General features: G+C 42.1%; 1 pseudogene; it reads left to right on the top strand.

Moving 5' to 3' along the window:
- Window positions 1-8,425: 8,425 nt before the first annotated feature.
- On the top strand, window positions 8,426-8,988 carry LOC150000366 (testis-expressed protein 9 pseudogene; annotated as a pseudogene).
- The last annotated feature ends 9,841 nt before the right edge of the window (window positions 8,989-18,829 follow it).

Below are 18,829 nucleotides of genomic sequence, written 5' to 3'. Positions count from 1 at the left end.
AACTTCCCAAGATCCCACCCTACTCCCACCTCAGATGGTGGTCCCTGAGTGCGACCTTGTAGGAAGTTCCAAGTCCCTTTAATGTACATTGCACAGGTATGTTTGAGGCTGGGTCTCATGGGCCAGAGTGCGTGACCAGGCAGGGTTGGGTGTGCCCAAGGGAGGGGAGCTGGGTGTGGGCTCTCCTGTCTGGATGTGCCCGTGCAGGAGTGGGTGTGGGCGCACAAAGAGGCCTGTGTGTATGCATTTGAGCACACGTGAGGATGTGTGATACATATGCCCTGGCTCCTGTCTCAGCCCCCTGAAAGACCTGGACAAATCCTTTCCCCACTGGGCCTTAGTTTCCTCATCTGTGGCACTGTTAGGGGGCGTCTGGGTTTCTATGAGCATAGCATGGCCAGCCAGCTCACAGGTGTGTTTGCTTTTCCTGGGAAGGTTATTATGACCTTTGTGGACCCAAAGGACAAACACAGGTGAAGGCAATGCCCACTGCTTGCTGGCATACACTCCCAGAGGGTGCACATAGGACACTCAGACACAGGTTTCAGCCCCAGGTCAGGGCCCGTGGGCCCTCAGCTCTCCTGGGCTGGGAGGGCCTGGGGTCAGGAGCACAGCCACCACACCAGGCCAACTGGAACACCAGGCTGGGCTAGACCTCCCCACCCACACAGGCCCGCTGGAATCAGGTCCCACCTGCCCCTGAGGGCCTGTTCCTTGGGCCCAGGCAGGTGCAGCCATACTGACTCCCCTGAGTGCCTGAGGCAGCCCCTCCCCACAACCCCTGGGCCTGCCCCAATTTCTTGGCTACTGTCCCCTTCCTACCTGGGGTTTCCTTCAGCTGTCATACCTCCTAACTCTTTTTTTTTTTTTTAATTGTTTTTCAATTACAGTTGTCCCATTTTTCCCCCCTCCTAACTCTTTAGGCACCAGTGATTATGCTGGGTGTGGGGATAACTTAGTGCGGTAAGTCAAGTGTTCAGGAATAGACTTGGGAGAGTGTATGAACACCTAAATCACCTGCACAATTCTATTTGCGTGTGTGTACTTTCAGAATCATACTAACGGGTAATGATTTTTGAGAGTTTTTATACCTGGTACAATCTCATTTAATCCTCACAACATCCCTAGCCAAGGAGAACAGAAGGAGGCTCTGAGCCCAAGTCACCTGGACCAGGGGTCCACCAGTATGCTGCCCTTCCAGTCTGAGGCTGTGCCTTCTCTAAACATCCTCGACTCTCACATAGGGCTGGATGAGGCCTGTGTTGGGGGAATCTCAAGGCAGATGAGGTTGGGGTCCCCTTGCTGTACCTCCAACCCACAGTAAGCTGTAGTGATAAGATTCAGGTATGACCACTGTTTTTGCCCTCACCACTGACAGTGTTCCATGGTGGCCTCTCTGAAGTTTGACCCTGGCTGATATGGCTCAATTGGTTTTGCCATAAACTAAAGGGTCACAGGTTCGATTCCTGGTCAAGGCACATGCCGGCGCTATGGATTCAGTCCCCTGTTGGGTCACATGTGAGAAGAAGCCAATTGATGTTTCTCTGGCACATCGATGCTTCGCTCCCTCTCCCCACTCCCTTCCCCTCTCTCTAAGATTAGTGAGCATGTCCTCAGGTGATGATTAAAATAATAATAATAAATAAATAAATGAAAAGTGATTTAGAGCTTGTGAAATTAGTCATTCCTAGAGACTACTCTTTGTGTCAATGATTTCCACATTCAAAAATCAGTGTTTGGTTTTGTTTGTTTTTTTAAAGAGATAGTTTATTATCAGACACCCAGGGATCTCTGGGAGACATTTCTGAAATATTTCAAAATAATTAAACAGAAAAACAATGTTGTACATGCTAAGGATTGTCCCTGTCCTTATGACACTTGCATTTAGATGCAATAAACAAATATGTCAGAAAACATCATGTGAGCAAGGGACGAAGTATTGGTAAAATGATAAAATAGAAGAGGGCTGCAGGAGACAGCTGGGGTGGAGGCTGCCTCAGTTTAGGAAAGAGGTGGCCAGAGACAGGAAAGATGAAAAGAGCAGGTAGAGGGAAAGCATCGCAGGCAGAGGGGCTGCAGAGCAGAGGCTGGGGCAGGCCCAGGGGTGAGTGGGGGAGGGGGGTCCCCCGATAACTGGAGTGTACTGATGCGCGGGTGGAGGAAGACAATGGGCAGTTTTGGAGTGCTTCTCCAATTCTCTTCAGTGAAGAGACCACTTTCTTTTTTTTTTCCAGCCCATTAAGTGCAATAAAGACTAATTTCTAGGAGCATAAAACTGAAAAAGATATGCATAGCGCCATGACCAGGACGGACCTGTCGAAAGCATTCCCGAAGGACGGAGCTGGGGCAGCGGCAGCGGCAGCAATAAAACAGATACAGTGCTGGCTTATCACCCTACGAATAAAATAAACACTCCTGAGTCCAGACTGATAGAAAAATGATCAAATTCGTTAGTACATGAATTAAGAGACAAACTTGATGTGCAGAAGAATTCCAAATATTTTGTGTAAGTACTCCACCCTCAAGGAGGGGTGGAGCTTCGTTTAGTGATTTCATTCCAAAAGATACAGTTTGGAAAGAGCGGAAGAGTCACTTTTCTGTGGAGAAACCTGAAAAACATGCTCTGTCCCCTGGCTAGGTGAACAAGGTCAACACCCACGGCCATTATTAAGTTGACAGTATGTATTCGTGATATGATGTGATGAAAATAGCCTTTGCCTCTGTGTACTTCCTCCCCCAAACCCTAATCTGATGGCAGGGGCGGGGAGCAGTCAGGGAAACACCCACAGGTCACATGTGTACTATGCCGAACAGAAAGCCGGCAAGGCCATCAGAGATGGATGCTGAAGATGCCACCCCAACCCCTAGGGGCCTAAGGAAACGGAACAACTAAATGCCATGTGGGATCCTGGACCAGAAAAAAGACATTAGGAGAAAACCGGGGGCACTTCAAAAAGCATGGGCTTTAGTTAATAGTAATGTATCGATATTGCTTCATACATTGTAACAAATGTTCCATACTAGCCTAAGATGTTACAAATAGGGGATCTCTTGTGTGGTGGTGGGTGGGGGTGGAGCGAGTATATGGAAACTATCTGTACTATCAATTTTTTAAAAAGATTTTATTTATTTTTAGGGAGAGAAGGAAAGGGAGGAAGAAAGGGAGAGAAACATCCATGTGTGAGAGGAACATTGATCATTTACCTCTTGCATGCGCCCCAACAGGGGACCTGGCCCACAACCCAGGCAGGGGCCCTGACCAGGAGTCAAACCTGCAACCCTTCCCTTTACGGGACGATGCCCAAGCAAATGAGACACAATGATCAGGGCCTATCTCCTCAATTTTTCTGTAAATTTAAAATTGTTCTAAAAAGTCTATTAATTAAAAAAGAATTTTTAAAAACATGCAAAACAGGAGCTCAACAGTCATAAATTTTCTATGCTAAGCTATTATAAAGTTTCAGGTGATTAATCAGTGGTTGGGGCCAATCACTGTCAGTGGATGACTCTGAGCAGTTCCTGAGCAGGATTCTCACTCCCAGCTCTATGGACATTAGGGGACAGGTTATCCTTTGCTCTGGGACCATCATGTGCAATGTAGGGCCTTGAGCAACATCCCTGACCTATACCCGTAGATGCCAGTAGCACCCCCCCCCCTTCAACTGTGACAACCAAACACATCTCCAGACATCGCCAGCTCTCCCCTGGCAGGCTGAGTCATTCCTGCTGAAAAGCACGCACACATACAGGGGACAAAATAAAATCTGTCCAGTTGATTTGGAAAAAAGCCGTGCACATCTGTGAGCCTCAGGGCTGCCTCAAGGGGCCTGGTATCTCTAGGACAATCCAGTGGTGCCAGGTGGGTCATGGCCTGGGCATGTCTTTGGGGATGGAGAGAACACAGATTCTGAAGGCATTTGGAAAAAGAACTGACAGGTCTTGCTGACTGACTGGGGCAGGAGGCGTGGACAGGAGGGAGGAGTTTGGGAAGGTGCCCAGATCTCTACCTTGTGCAGCTGGGTGGGTGGTGGTGTCATGTGCTAAGGTGAGCCTAGAAGATGAGGGACCAGCCTGAGGAGGGAGGGGAGGAGGATGCTTCTCACTTGGGACAGGCTGAGTTTCAGGACCTGGAGGGACTGGGAGGAGAGCAGCATTTCAGGATCTTGAGCCCACCGTAATGAGAGGTCCGTGCACATCTGCGGAGGTGTAACATCCCAGAGGGCAGCTTTGCCCCTTTGGGGTCTCACACAGACACAATGGGACTTGGAAGCCACCAAGATGTCCTCCAGCAGGTAAATGGGTACATAAACTGTGCTACATCTAACAATGGGACATTGTTCAGCACTACAAAGAAATGAGCTCTCAGGCCATGAAAAGACATGGAGAAAGCTTAAATGTATCTTACTAAATGAAAGAAGCCAGCCTGAAAAGGCTACAAACTACATGATTCTAATCGTATGACATTGTGGGCAATGTGAAACTACAGAGACTGTGAAAGGGTCAGTGGTTGCCAGGGGTTGGCATGGGGAGGAGGGATGAATAGGAGGGCACCAAGGACTTTTAGTTCCATAAAAGTATGCACACCACCAGGATGGTCCTAATGTTAACTAAGGGGCTGGTAGGAAGCGTCAGCATTGGGTCATCAGTATCAACAAAGGCACCACCTGGTACAGGGTGCTGATGAAGGGGCAGGTTGTGCCTGTATAGGGGCAGCAGCATTATGTTCATGTTTGTTGTGAACCCAACACTGCTCTAAAACAGCCTATTGTACACACACACACACACACACACACACTCTCTCCTGTGGTTACTCTGTCTTGATGTTGGTTCAGGGAGAGAGGTTATCTTGGTGTGCCCTTTCCTTTCCACGTACTTGTGGGAGGAACATTCTGTCCATGTCAGCCCTTGCTTCCCTTCCCTCTTGTATCATCCTTTGAGCTCACCACTGTGCTTGTGGCCCCTGTGAATCCTGAGGGCACAGGGAAGGGATATAAGGGAAACATCAAATCATACATCAGGATGTTCCACTCATACAAGACTCCGTGACTGGGAGTCCCTGGTTGTGCAGGTCTGGATCTTGGGTGTCATTGTTAGGGCTGGAGGAGGCCTGTGGGAGTCAGAGACACGGAGGCCCCTGGGTCCTGAGACGCAGGCTGAGGACAGGACCTGGGGAGGAACAACAAAGGAGGCGAGGGCTTCTGGAAGGCAGGAGTGAACTCCAGGGCTCAGCAAGCACTCAGGGTAGATACAGGGACAGAGTGGTCAACAGTAGCCTTGAAGGAAGCAGTCTCAGAAGTCAGACGGGTTTGGGGAGGCATGAGAATGGGAGTCAGATTGAGAAGTGAGATGAGAGGGGTGGACGCATCACCTAAAGTCTCCCCTCTGAAACCTCTCTGCCCCTCCAGCCACCCTCCATGCTTTCCTCTGCTTCTCTCCAAAGCTGTTCTTCCCCAAGTCCCATCTTTCCACCTCCTGGGGTTCGCCCCTTGTGTTCCTTTCCTACTTCTTATGTCCCTGTTGGGAAATGGTATAGTACCAGAGAGGAAAGGAACCATGAACGCCAGCTAATCCAAACCTACACCCAGACCTCAAACAAGCCCCTCCCTCTACAGCATCTGTCTCCTCTTGCCCAGCCCATCTTTGACTCTTCCCGTGAATAGGGAGCCACTACTGCAAGAAGCAGCCCCTTCTAGCTCTGCTGGTTAAGAGTTATTCCTTCAGCAGAGTCATGCACATAAACAGATACTCAATTCATGTTTGTGGAATCTGTTTCACAGCCAACCTCCTCATCTTTTAACTTTTGTATTAAATTATGTATCCTAGACATAAAGGTAAATGCCAAGGTGTATCAATGCAGGCTTTCATTTAGAATACATTAATTAGTAGAGAACACATTAATTGATTGCTATGAGCTAGGAGCTAGGGATACAATCTGGACAAAGACAGATGGTCTGTCCTCAGAGAGCTTCTGTTCTCGTGGGAACGTAGACATAGAACAGCTAAAGACACAATTTTTTAATTATAGTTGTGAGAAATGCTCACAATAAAAACACCGGGACAAACCTTGGCTGGTGTGGTTCAGTGGATTGAGTGTCGGCCTGGGAACCAAGTGTCACTGGTTCAATTCCCAGTCAGGGCACATAACTAAGTTGCACATCAGGTCCCCAGTTGGAGGCACCAGTGAGAGGCAACCACACAGTGATGTTTCTCTCCCTCTCTTTCTCCTTCCCCCTCTCTCTAATAAATAAATAAATAAATAAACAAAACAAAATTAACAAATAAATAAATTATAACAAAAAAAAAAAAAAAAACCCCACTGGGACACAGCACTTAAGCAATAACTGAGGCAGTTGTTTATTCACAGATCTGCAGCTCTGGGCACGACCAAATTAAAGGTGTGCACCAACAAATGGAGCAGGCTATTTTTATTCTAATGCGACTAAATGCCACCCCCACTTCTTCCCCTCCCCCTCCTTCTCCTTCTCCATTTTTCCATGCTGGATAGTCTGGAGTTACAATCTAATGCGATTAGCTACATTAACTGAGGATAATAATTAACTAAGGGTGATCTGGTTATAGGTCTGTCTCCAGCTCTTCTTTGAAATTTTCCTAACTTTGCTGGGCTGTCTAGCTACATTTTCCCTTTTCCCTGTGTTTGGTGATGAATATCTCTCCTCTTTGATCTCAGAGGCAGAAATTTGTGCCGAGCTGCGGAATGTCCCTTCCTAACTTGTAAATGTGCTAATACTGTTAACTCTGGCTTGGAGACCGCCTAGTTCAAGATTACATTTGTCCTTTGTTGCTAATTATTTTCTACTCATTTGAGAGTCACCAGTTTCCTTGCCCCTTACACAGTTGCAGTGCGTGTACTGAGAGGAACAGGTGTAGAGGAAGCACAGACAGTTAAAACATACAATGCAATCTTGATGTGAGTTCAATACTTTTGTTACACCTACATAAATAAAACTGGCCACACAAAATCATTAAGCAACTAATGTGAATGACTCTGTTCCTTAAGGACAGAAGCTTACCACTAAGAGGGACTGTATGTGGTAAACTATTGAAGTAATATCTCCAAGTCTGTTCATATCTGCTTGCCTGCACCCTCTCCTGTGGGCCCCTCCCACACTGACTCTGGACATAGTCATGTGACTTGTTTGGGCCAATGGGAATGTGACAGAAGCAGAGGCTTGAACAGCATTCGCACACTGGCATGAAAGATGGGAGATCAACGCTGACCCTTCAGAGAGTAACAGGATAGTGAGGAAATTTTATGAACAACTTCACATTGATAAATCTGAGAACTTAGAGGACGTAGACAAATTGAAATACAAAACTACTAAAGCTCACTTAAGAAGAAATGGATAACCTAAATAGTCCTGTGTCTAATTTAAAATGGAATTTGTGATTAAAAACCTTCCCACAAAAAAATTCCATGTGCGGACAGCTTCACTGGTGATTCCTACCAAATGGAGGAATGAAATAATGCTGATTCTACACATGTTTGGAAAATAGAAGAGGAGGTACATTTTCCAATTCATTCTATGAGGTTAGCATTATCCTGATACCACAATCAGATAAGGACATTACAAGAAAAAAATACACAGCTCAATCTCTTTCATGAATATGGACACAAATAATCATTAACAAAATATTAGCACATGGAGTACAGCAACATGTGAAAAGGAAAACAGAACCATGCGGCCTAGGCTAGTAAGAAAGCAGGCATGCTGATGCTCTTATCATGCTCGCTGAAGCCACCAAAGACTCTGCCTTGCAGATCCAGACTCTACCTGGACTCTTGGAACTTGAGACCTACAGAAAGGACACTTCATAACAATGACAGACAGACCGTTTCAGGAACTCCACTGCTGCCATGCATTTAACATCCTGCTACACCTTGATGAGACTTCCTCACCAAGGAAGAATATAACCATTTAAATGCAGAGTTGGAGGCAAAAACAGCTGATCCAATCTGACAAGATGAGGAAGCCATAAGAGATCAGCAAGAAGTACAATCTCAGCCTATTTCAACACAAATTAAATCATGAAGAGGAAGATGGTTACAGTTCAAGAGGCCTGTTATCTGAAGGGTCAGTTCATCTACATTCAGAAACTCAGCCAAAGACCAAAAACATTGATCCAGTAAACAAGGTTAAAAAAAAAATTACACTCTGCAAATAAAGGAAGGAAAACGAATTCAAGTGTAAAATTGAAATACTCTGATGTACCAACTGCCAATGATGTTGCCATTCCAGAGTATTTCTCAGACTTTTCTTTTGCAAGAACAGTTAGCAAAATTGAAGGGCAACTGGAAGAAGAAGGCTTACCTGGTATATAGATTATGATTTTTTGTGTGTGTGGTGTTAGTAAAGACATTGGAACAGAAGCACGAATCAGATTTCTGAAGGCCAAACTTCATGCTATGCAGCAGGAATTGGATAATGTTGTATGTGAATGCAATAAAAAGGAGGATGACAGTCAGGATTTAAAACCTCAAGTAAAAATTTTGAGGAAGATTGTGTGAGACAGCAGCAAACGATTAATTTATAACACTCTCAAACAGAAAAATATAAAACTATTTTCAAAGAAGCAAACAGAAAATGCAATGGATTACAGCAACAGTTGTCTTCAGTAGAAAGGGAATTAGAAAATAAAAGAAGGTTACAGAAACAAGATGCCACTAGCCAAGTGCCACAGAAGTTCACTTGAATAGAACTCTAGAAGAAGCAGAAAAGTATAAATTGGAGCTAAGTAAATTAAGGCAAAATAACAAGAATATAGCAAATGAAGAACACAAAAACATTGAGGCATTAAAATTAGAAAACAAGAAAGTTGAAAAACAAAAAAGAATTAATGATAGGCTTCAAGAAACAATTAAAATTAATTAATGTTTTAAAAAGGCAAAAGATGCATATTGAAGCTGCCAAGATGCTATCCTTCATGGAAGAGGAATTTATGAAGGCACTTGAATGGGGAAATTCTTAAGTGGGTTCTTTAGTGAATCTCTATAACCAACAGTGTGTGATAGATACATATTTCATTTAAGTTGTAATGGTTTGAATTATTTTTACTCTTAAATAAGTAATGAAGATATTTGATAATGAAATCAAAATAATTCCCAAGAATTCCCTGTTTGGGGGAATAAAAAATTGATATGTAATTATTAGGAAAAGAAAATATTTTATGAAATAAAGAAACAGGAACTTAAAAAAAAAAGGGAAACACATCACAATTAGGTGATTTATCCCATAAATGTAAGGTTGGTTAAGCATTTCAAAACCCGATGAGAATCATCATGTCAATAGATAGAGAAAAATTATTTTGACAAAAATCAACACTTATTTATGAGACGGAAAAACCTCTCAGCAAACTAAGAATAAAAGGAAATTTCCTCTACCAAAGAAAAAGTATCTATGAAAAACTTACAACTAACATCATTCTTAATAGTGAAAGAACAAATGTTTTGCCTGAGACTGAGAGCAGTTATCTGCTTTAACTGCCTTTATTCAACATTGTATTGGAGGTCCCAGAAAGTGTAATAAAGAGAGAAAAGTAATAAAAAGCACACAATTTGGAAAAGAAGTTAAACATGATAATCTACATAAAACAAAAAGAAAGAATATAAGTAAAACATAGTTATCTACATAGAAAATTGTAAAGAAAGCACAAAAAGGCCCTGGACCTAAAGTGAGTTTAACAAAGTTGTAGGACACAAGGTCAATATGTAAAAATGAATCCTACCTCTATGTACAAACAAGAAACAATCAAACACTTAAAAAATTAATACCATTTTCAATAGCAGCAAAAACATAAAATATTTAGAGATAAATTTGACAAAATATCTGCAACACCTCTTCATTGAAACTAGAAAATTCTGTTGAGAAACCAAAGGTGGCTGAAATAAACAAAGATGCACTATGTTTGTGAATTAGAGAATTCAATATTGTTAATATGTCAGTTCCCCCTAAATTGATCTCTAGGTTTAACACAATCTCTATAAAAATTCCAGCAGGTTTTCTTGTATAGACTGATGAGCTGATTCTAAAACTTACACAGAAACGCAAAGGACCTTGAGCAGCCTAAGCAATTTGAAAAAGAAGAATGAAGTTGGAGGACTTGAACTACCTGATCTCAAGAACTATTATAAAGTTTGAGTAAGCAGAACAAACTCATATTGATATAAGGATGGACATACATCAGTGGAATAGATTAAAGAGTCCAAAGTAACTCTTTTCTCATTGAGTTACTTTGACACCTTGCTCTTGACGAAGATGTCAAAGTAATAAAATAAACTTTAATCCTTACCTTCGCCCTGGCTGGTTTAGCTCAGTGGATTGAGCGTCGGCCTGCGAGCTAAGTGTCGCTGGTTCGATCTTCCAGTCAGGGTACATCAGAGAAGGAAAACTCTGACTCCAAAAAACCTCCGCTGCCTTGCGGCATACCTCTTCAGGGGAAAGGCTAAGGGAGTAAACCCCGACAGAAAATCCGGAGCCGGAGTCCCTAAGGCGGTTTGACGTTGTAGTCAACACCGGCAACTCCTGCGGCGCACCTGAACCCAAGCTGTATCGACTCCGTCTTTCCCTTGGACCCTTCAGCTGTGAAGAGAGGGGGGGTCTGCTGCATGGGCAACAGCAGACCCTCCATATTACCCTGCCCAGGCTCTGTAGCTTCAGCGTCATCGCAAGATGTCGATTCAACACGGGAGGAGACAGATACCATGTCACTCCCGAGTCGGACTGCACAGCCATTCTTGGCGGTGCAGATAGACTCTGAAGAAGCTACACCATCGTCTCTCGAGACGGACGGCTGCCGACGACGACGACGGTACAGGTGGGTAGTGGAAATACTTCATAAAGTATATGATTGTCTAACCACTGTGCTGTACACATGAAACATTTATTGAATGTAAACTGTAATTAAAAAATAAAAAAAAGAAAAGAAAAGAGACTTCCGGCCAAGATGGAGGCATAGACTGACACGCTCTGTCTCCCTCTACAACTAAGAAGGATTCCAACTACTGCAAAACCAAAAATAATAAGAAGTTCCTGAAAATAAAGCTACATGGAAGTCCAAGGTATGAAGTCATAAACAAGTGGTGCTCTTCCGGATGGGTAGGAAGTGTGAACCTGCGGCTGAGAAAGATCGAACTGTGCTGGAGGCGGCAGCCGCAGCAGCGAACAGCAGGACCCGGTAAGCAGACACCCGTATTTGGGGGAAGGAGAGAAGCGCCTGGGAGCCGGCCCCAGCTGCAGACCAGATCCGTTGGCTCGCGATTCCAACGCTGGGGAAGGCAGACCCCATTAGCAGGCGGCTCCCTGTTCCTCAGCGGAGAGTAACAACAGGAATCCATCTTGGACCCCCACCCCCACGCAAAGCACCACAGTGTGGTGAGAAAGGTCACCAGGTTGTGATGGGCACACGGGGCTCCACCCAATATAGCAAAGGAGGTGTGACAGCGCCCAGCCCAAGAAGAAAAGATAAACAAAACGGTCAGAATGGCAGAATTAATGATTGAAATACCAATCACACAGCTGACGAAAAAACAAATAAAAGCCTTGACCAGTGAACAAATAGCAAATCTTTCCGAGGCTCAGTTCAGAGCTATAGTCATAAGGCAGCTTACAGACCTAACAGCGGGGCTGAATCAAGACAGGGAAGGAATGAAGGCTAGTCCTGCTGAAATGAATAAAAATACATACAAGACAAGTGGTGAGGAAGGGAAAGCCATAGATCAAATTAACAAATTGAAACATAGGGAGGGAACAAACAGTCAACCAGTGCAGAAAGAGGAAACAAAAAGTGAGAAATATGAGGAGAGGCTCTGACACCTCTGGGACAGCTATAAGCGATTGAACATTCAAATTATCGGATTGCCAGAGGGTGAAGAAGAAGAACAAGAAATTGAAAAATTATGTGAAAAAATAATGAAGCAGAACTTCCCAAACTTGGGGAAGGAAATGAACTTACAGGTCCAAGAAGTACAGAGAGTTCCAGGTAGGCTGGACCCAGGGAGGACCACACCAAGACACATTATCATCAAAATGTCAAAAAATTAAAGATAAAGAGAGAATCTTAAAAGCAGCAAGAGAGAAGTATTATGTACAAAGGGGTCCCAATTAGACTATCAGCAGATTTCTCAAAGGAGACTTTACAGGCAAGAAGGGACTGGCAAGAAATATTCAAAGTAATGAAAATCAAAAACCTACAACCACAATTACTCTATCCAGCAATGCTGTCATTCAGGATAGAAGGGCATAGAAAGTGTTTCCAGGACAAAGTAAAACTGAAAGAGTTTGTTAGATCCAAAGCACTGTTATACGAGATGTTAAAGGGGCTGGTTTAGAAGGAGGATCAAAACTATGAAAACTGTATCACTGTATCATAACAACCAACAGCAGAAGCTACGGAATTGAAACAAAGGCAAACTAAGTAGGCAACAAGAGGGCAAAAAGAATTATAGGTATGGGGAACATATTGGGGGGATGTCAGCGGGGAGGATGAAGGGGGGAAAGGGAGGGAGATGATGCAGGAATTAAGAAGCATAGTAGGAGGGAGTGGAGTAGACAGGAAGATGTTGAGAAGAACTATATGCACAACCAATGAGTATGGACTAAATGGGGGGACAACTGGAGGGAGGGGAAGAGCAGGGGGGAAAGAAATTGGGACAACTGTAACAGCATAATCAATAATAAAAATAAAAAATAAAAATAAATAAATAAATAATAAAAAAGAAAAGAAAAGAAAAGAAATACAAGCCCCAGATTGGGAAAAATATTCTCAAAACAGATAATTGATAAAAGACTTGTATCCAGAATATATTATAAACTCTTACAAATCAATAATGACAAGCAACCCATTTCCCCCATGGGTAAAAGATTTAAATGAGCACTTTACCAAAGAATTTCTATAAGTGGCAAATATGCATATAAAAAGGCGTTCAACATAATTATCAGAAAAATGCAAATTAAAACAATGATGGGACACCACTGCACTACTAGAACAGAGAAACAAGATAAAATACAACAATAACAAAGGTTGGCAAGTATGTGGAACAATTGCTCATACATTGCTGCTGGGAATGGGAAATGGTGTGACCACTTTTGAAAACAGTTTTTCAACTTTTTCAAAGTCAAACAGACACTTACCACCTGACACAACAATCTCATTTTCCCACTGTAATGTAAGGTGGGGACTATTTCTTAAATTTCTCACTCACTGTGGGCACAGATTACCACATAGTAGTTGCACAGAACTGGTTCAAACATTTGCTGAATGAATCAGGAGAGCCTGTACAACTCTTTGAATAAGCTCCAGTTTTAAGCACTTACTGGTCCACAGACCCTCTTTACTGAACTCCTAGAAAGGACTCAAGGAATTCAGTTTGGAAAATTCTGGTCTAAGTTCATTCAGTGAGACAATTCCAGATTAGTCATAGAGAGATAGGGCTTCTTTCAGATCCCTGGATTATAGAAACCACCTTCAAAGGGAACTCAAGTAGCCCAACTCACCTGCCTTACCTATCCATACACATTAGAAAGGGTCAGTAAATTTAATCCTTTTTTCTGATTAAAAACTCTGAAATCAAAGCCAATATCATGCTCAAGGTGAATTCCCACAATTAAAAAGAAATAATAATTATCAATATCATGTGTGATCAATATCAGCTTCGTTTTGTGCAGGTGCCAGAGAAAGCAATAAGACATGCAGTTATGGGGGAATGGAGGTGATTCATCATTGACATCATTGTTTGCTTAGAAAACCAATGGGAAATTATTAGAACCAGTAAGTGCGGCCAGTTACAAAATAAAAATAGAACATTCAATAGCTTTTCTAAATGCCAGACATAATTGATTAGTTTAATACATTCATTCACAATAGTAACAAAATTAAGATAAAATTAACAAGAAGTGGGTAGGACACGATATTATGAGAAACATAAATGAAGGCTTCAATTAAATGGAGAACTGAAAGCATTACTGGGTAGTGACTTTATATTATAAGTTTGCTGATATTCTCTAAATTTATTTATAGGTTTAAAATACTTTCAAATAAAAATTCTAGTGTCTTGAGGGGAAGCTATTTGGAGAAATCTCTGGAAGATTGATATATATCTGGAAGGATAAACAAGCAAGAACATCAGAATAAAACTTGGGAAAACATGGATGAAACTACCATAAAATGACAATAATATAAAGACTATGAAACAATTACAAGAATGAAAAAACATTAATAGAAAAGAACAGATGTTAGAAAACTAAAGAGGTTCTTTGCCTGTGTGCATCAAAGTCCAATAAAATGTGAACAATTCAAACAAAAGTAAAGGTTTAATTAAGGAAATGGCACCAAGCCCCGAGACACAGGTGAGCTAGCACCGCATAAGACCAGGGTCCCTGGTGACCTGCACGGGGACCAATTATATACAGGAAGAATCACTAGTCCTGGTGACTAAATGAGTTGGAGCCGTGGGTTCCACTGCTTGGTAGGGGCAGGGAAGGGGCAGTTGATCTCTGTTTCAGGCCCTGACGTCAGCCATGGTGTCACTCTGTCCAGTTTCATGCGGGTGTGGTGGTGTGGCTGGTCAGCAGAGTCAGCTCTGCCTTCAAGGGCCTGAGGCTGAAACACAACTGAAGTCAAAGTATTATCTTCAGTTTGCCCCAAACTGTATTCCCTTGATCAACAGAACTGAGGCTTTGTTCTGTTTTGTTTTGTTTTGTTTTTAATTTGACTTTTTAATGTTTATGCATTTATTGGTTGCTTCTGGTATGTGCCCTGACAGGGGACTGGACCCACAACCTTGGTGCATCTGGATGATGCTCCAACCAACCAAGATGCCGGGGCTGGGCCTGAGCCTTTACCCTCAAGGCTGATCAGAACCTGATGTTCTAAAGGCCTAATCAGTAAGGGAATGGCCCTGGCTGGGTGGCTTGGCTGGTTGGAGCATCATCCCCTACATCAAAATGTCACAGGTTCAATTCCCAGTCAGGGCACATGCCTGGGTTTTGGGTTTGACCCTGGTTGGAGCATGTATGGGAGGCAACCCATAGATGTTTCTCTCATATTGATGTTGCCCTGTTTCTCTCTCCCTAAAATCAATAAACATATCCTCAGGTGAAGACTAAAACAGGAAGGAAGGAAGGAAGGGAGGGAGGGAGGAAGGAAAAGCGATTATAATAATAATAATGATTAAGGGAGTGGATGTGCAGTCTGCCATGGTCAAAGCCAGCTTGAATTAAGGAAAAAGTCATATTAAAGAAACTGAGTTCTTATATGTTTACACAAACTCTAGTTTCAATCTACCTATGTATCATTCTTCTTACCTATAAAATGTAGCATAATGCATTTTGATAATATTAATATTTCATAAAGATAACATTTCAAATTTGTGGGGAATGGATAGAATATTTAATACATGTGGCTTGAACAACTGGTTGAACATTTGAGAAAGTAATTATTTCAAACCCTACCACACCTCATAAAAAAACTAAATTCAAGAAGAACTACAAGTAAAAAAAGGAAGCCATAATACAAGTCAGTATAAAAATATTTGCAACATAAATTACAATGGGTTACTATCTTTGATATACAGTGAACAACTAAAACAGAGAAGGGCAACTATGGCTCAGCAACCAAAACCACCCACCATTCATTTTTGTATGGCCTGCAAACTAAAAATGAGTTAGACATTTAAAAATTATTCTTAAGCCCTGGCTGGTGTGGCTCAGTGCATTGAGTGTGGGCTTGCAAACCAAAGGGTCGCTGATTTGATTCTCAGTCAGGGCATATGCCTGGGTTGTGGGCCAGGTCCTTAGTTGGGGTTGTGCGAGAGGCAACCAACCAATCTATCTCTTGCACATTAATGTTTCTTTCCCTCTCTTTCTCCCTCCTTTCCCGTCTCTTTAAAAATAAATAAATGATTCTTAAAAATCAAAAGAAAAATATCTGAAATTTTACTGCCTATGTTTTCCTCTAGGACTTTTATGGTGTCACGGCTTACATTTAAGTCTTTTTTCCATCTTGAGTTTATTCTGGTGTGTGGTGTAAGTTGGTGGTCTAGTTTCATTTTTTTTTGCATGCCCCTGTCCAGTTCTCCCAGCACCATTTGTTGAAGAGGATATTTTCTCTCCATTTTATGCTCTTTCCCCGTTTGTTAAATAATAGTTGACCATAGAGACTTGGGTTAATTTCTGGGCTCTCTATTCTATTCCATTGATCTATATGTCTGTTCTTATACCAGTACCAGACTGTTTTGATTATAGATTCCATTGCTAGGATTATACCCAAAGAATCCTGAAACACCAATTCAAAGGAACCTATGCACCCCTATGTTCATAGCAGTGTTATTTACAATAGCCAAGTGCTGGAAACAGCCTAAGTGCCCATCAGTAGATGGATGAATGGATCAAAAAACTGGTCCATTTACACAATGGAATACTATGCAGCAGAAAGAAAGAAGGAACTCCTACCTTTTGTGACAACATGGATGGAACTGGAGAGTATTATGCTTAGTGAGATAAGCCAGGCAGCAAAAAACAAACACCATATGATATCACCTAATACAGGAAACTAATGAACAAAAGAAACAAATGAGCAAAATAGAACCAGAGGCATGGAAACAAGGAACAGACTGACAGTGACCAGGTGGATGGGGAAGGGGGAAAAACGGGGAAAGAAGGGAAATGGTCTAGTCAAAGAACTAGTATAAATGACCCATGGACGTGGACAACAGGGTGGGGATTGACTGTGGGTGGGTGGGTGGACAGGGTAGCAGGGAGCACGGGGGGAATAGGACAACTGTAATAGGAAAACAATAAATTAAAAAAGTGTATCTGACAGCACCTTGAAATTATATGAAATTCAGATTTCACACATAAAGTTCTATTGGGGCACAGGCATACCCCCTCATTCCCATATTATCTGGCTGCCTTTGACTTACAAATGGGAGAGTTGAGTGGTCACAACACAAACTGTATGGTCCCTAAGACTGAAAATGTTTACTTACTGACCCTTCACAGAAAAAGTTGAAAAGACATTACTGTTAGAGAGGTCATGAACTCAGAGTCTCAACCCATTGTGCTGAACTCTAGGTTTCTTTTTTATTTTTTTATTGTTGACACTATTGTAGATGTCCTTATTTTTCCCCTCTGTCCTCCCTCCTCTCAGTCCCCATCCTTGTTTCCCTCTGACCATCACCACACTGTTGTCTGCATCTACGAGTCATACATGTATGATCATTGGCTAATCCTTCACCTTTTTTCTTGCAGCCCCTCCTCTCCTCCTCTCTTACAGCTGTTAGTCGGTTCCATCTGTCCATGCCTCTGTTTCTATTTTGTTTATCAGTTTATTTTGTTCACTAGATTCCCTGTATTAGTGAAATTACATGGTATTTGTCTTTCTCTGACTGGCTTATTTCACTTAGCATAATAATCTCCAAGTCCATCTATGCTGTTGCAAAATGTAAGATTTCCTTCTTTTTCATGTCAAATAGTATTCCATTGTGTAGATGTACCACAGTTCTTTTAATCCACTCATCTACTGATGAGCACTTCGGCTGTTTCCAGATCTTGGATATTGTAAACAGTGCTGCTATGAACATAGGAGTGCATAGGTTCTTTTTAATTGGTGTTTCAGGATTCTTAGGATATAACCCCAGAAGTGGGGTCGCTAGGTCAAAAGGCAGATTTATTTTTAATTTTTTGAGGAAACTCCATACTGTCTTCCACAGTGACTGCACCAGTCTGCATTCCCACCAACAGTGTATAAGGGTTCCCCTTTCTCCACATCCTCATCAGCACTTGCTGTTTGTTAATTTGTTAATGATGGCCATTCAGACTGGTGTGAGGTGGTATCTCATTGTGGTTTTTATTTGCATTTCTCTGATGATTAGTGACACTGAGAATTTTTTATATGTCCGTGGGCTCTCTGTATGTCCTCTTTGGAGAAGTGTCTGTTCAAGTCCTTTACTCATTTTTTAATTGGATTATCTATCTTCTTGGTGTTGAGTCGTATAAGTTCTTTATAAATTTGGATATTAACTCCTTATCAGACGTCTCATTGGTGAATATGTTCTCCCATGCAGTGGGTTCCCTTATCATTTTGTTGATGTTTTCTTTAGCTGTGCAGAAATTTGCAGTTTGATGTAGTCTCATTTGTTTATTTTTTCCTTTGTTTCCCTTGCCTGAGGTGATGTATCGACAAAAATATTGCTACATGAGATACCTGAGATTTTACTGCCTGTGTTTTCCTCTAGGATTTTTATGGTTTCATGGCTTACATTTAAGTCTTTATCCATTTTGAGTTTATTCTGGTGTATGGTGTAAGCTGGTAGTCTAGTTTCATTTTTTTGCCTGTACCGGTCCAATTCTCCGAACACTATCTATTGAAAAGACTGTTTTTACTCAATAAATGCTGTTGCCTCCTTTGTCAAATATTAATTGACCATAGCGATGTGAGTTTATTTCTGGGCTCTCAGTTCCTGTTCCAATGATCTACATGCCTGTTCTTAGCCAATATCAGGCTCTTTTGATTACAATGACCAGGTTTTGTGATCCCTCCAACCTTGTTCTTTCTCAAGATTGGGGAGGCTATTCAGGGTCTTCTTTAGTTCCATATAAATTTTTAGAATATTTGTTCTAGACCTGTGAAATATGTCATTGACATTTTAATAGGGATTGTGTTGAATGTATAGATTGCTTTAGGTAGGATGGACATTTAATGATTTAATTCTTCCAATCCATGAACACAGTATGTGCTTCACTTATTTGCATCTTCCTTAATTTCTTTCTTTAATGTCCTGTAGTTTTCTAAGTACAGTACAGGCCTTTTAATT

Source organism: Furipterus horrens, unplaced genomic scaffold (genome assembly GCF_987537825.1).
Source record: "Furipterus horrens unplaced genomic scaffold, mFurHor1.1.pri manual_scaffold_10, whole genome shotgun sequence".
Taxonomy (NCBI): domain Eukaryota; kingdom Metazoa; phylum Chordata; class Mammalia; order Chiroptera; family Furipteridae; genus Furipterus; species Furipterus horrens.
Note: the sequence above shows the minus strand (reverse complement) of the source record. Positions and strands in the feature narration are given on the sequence as shown.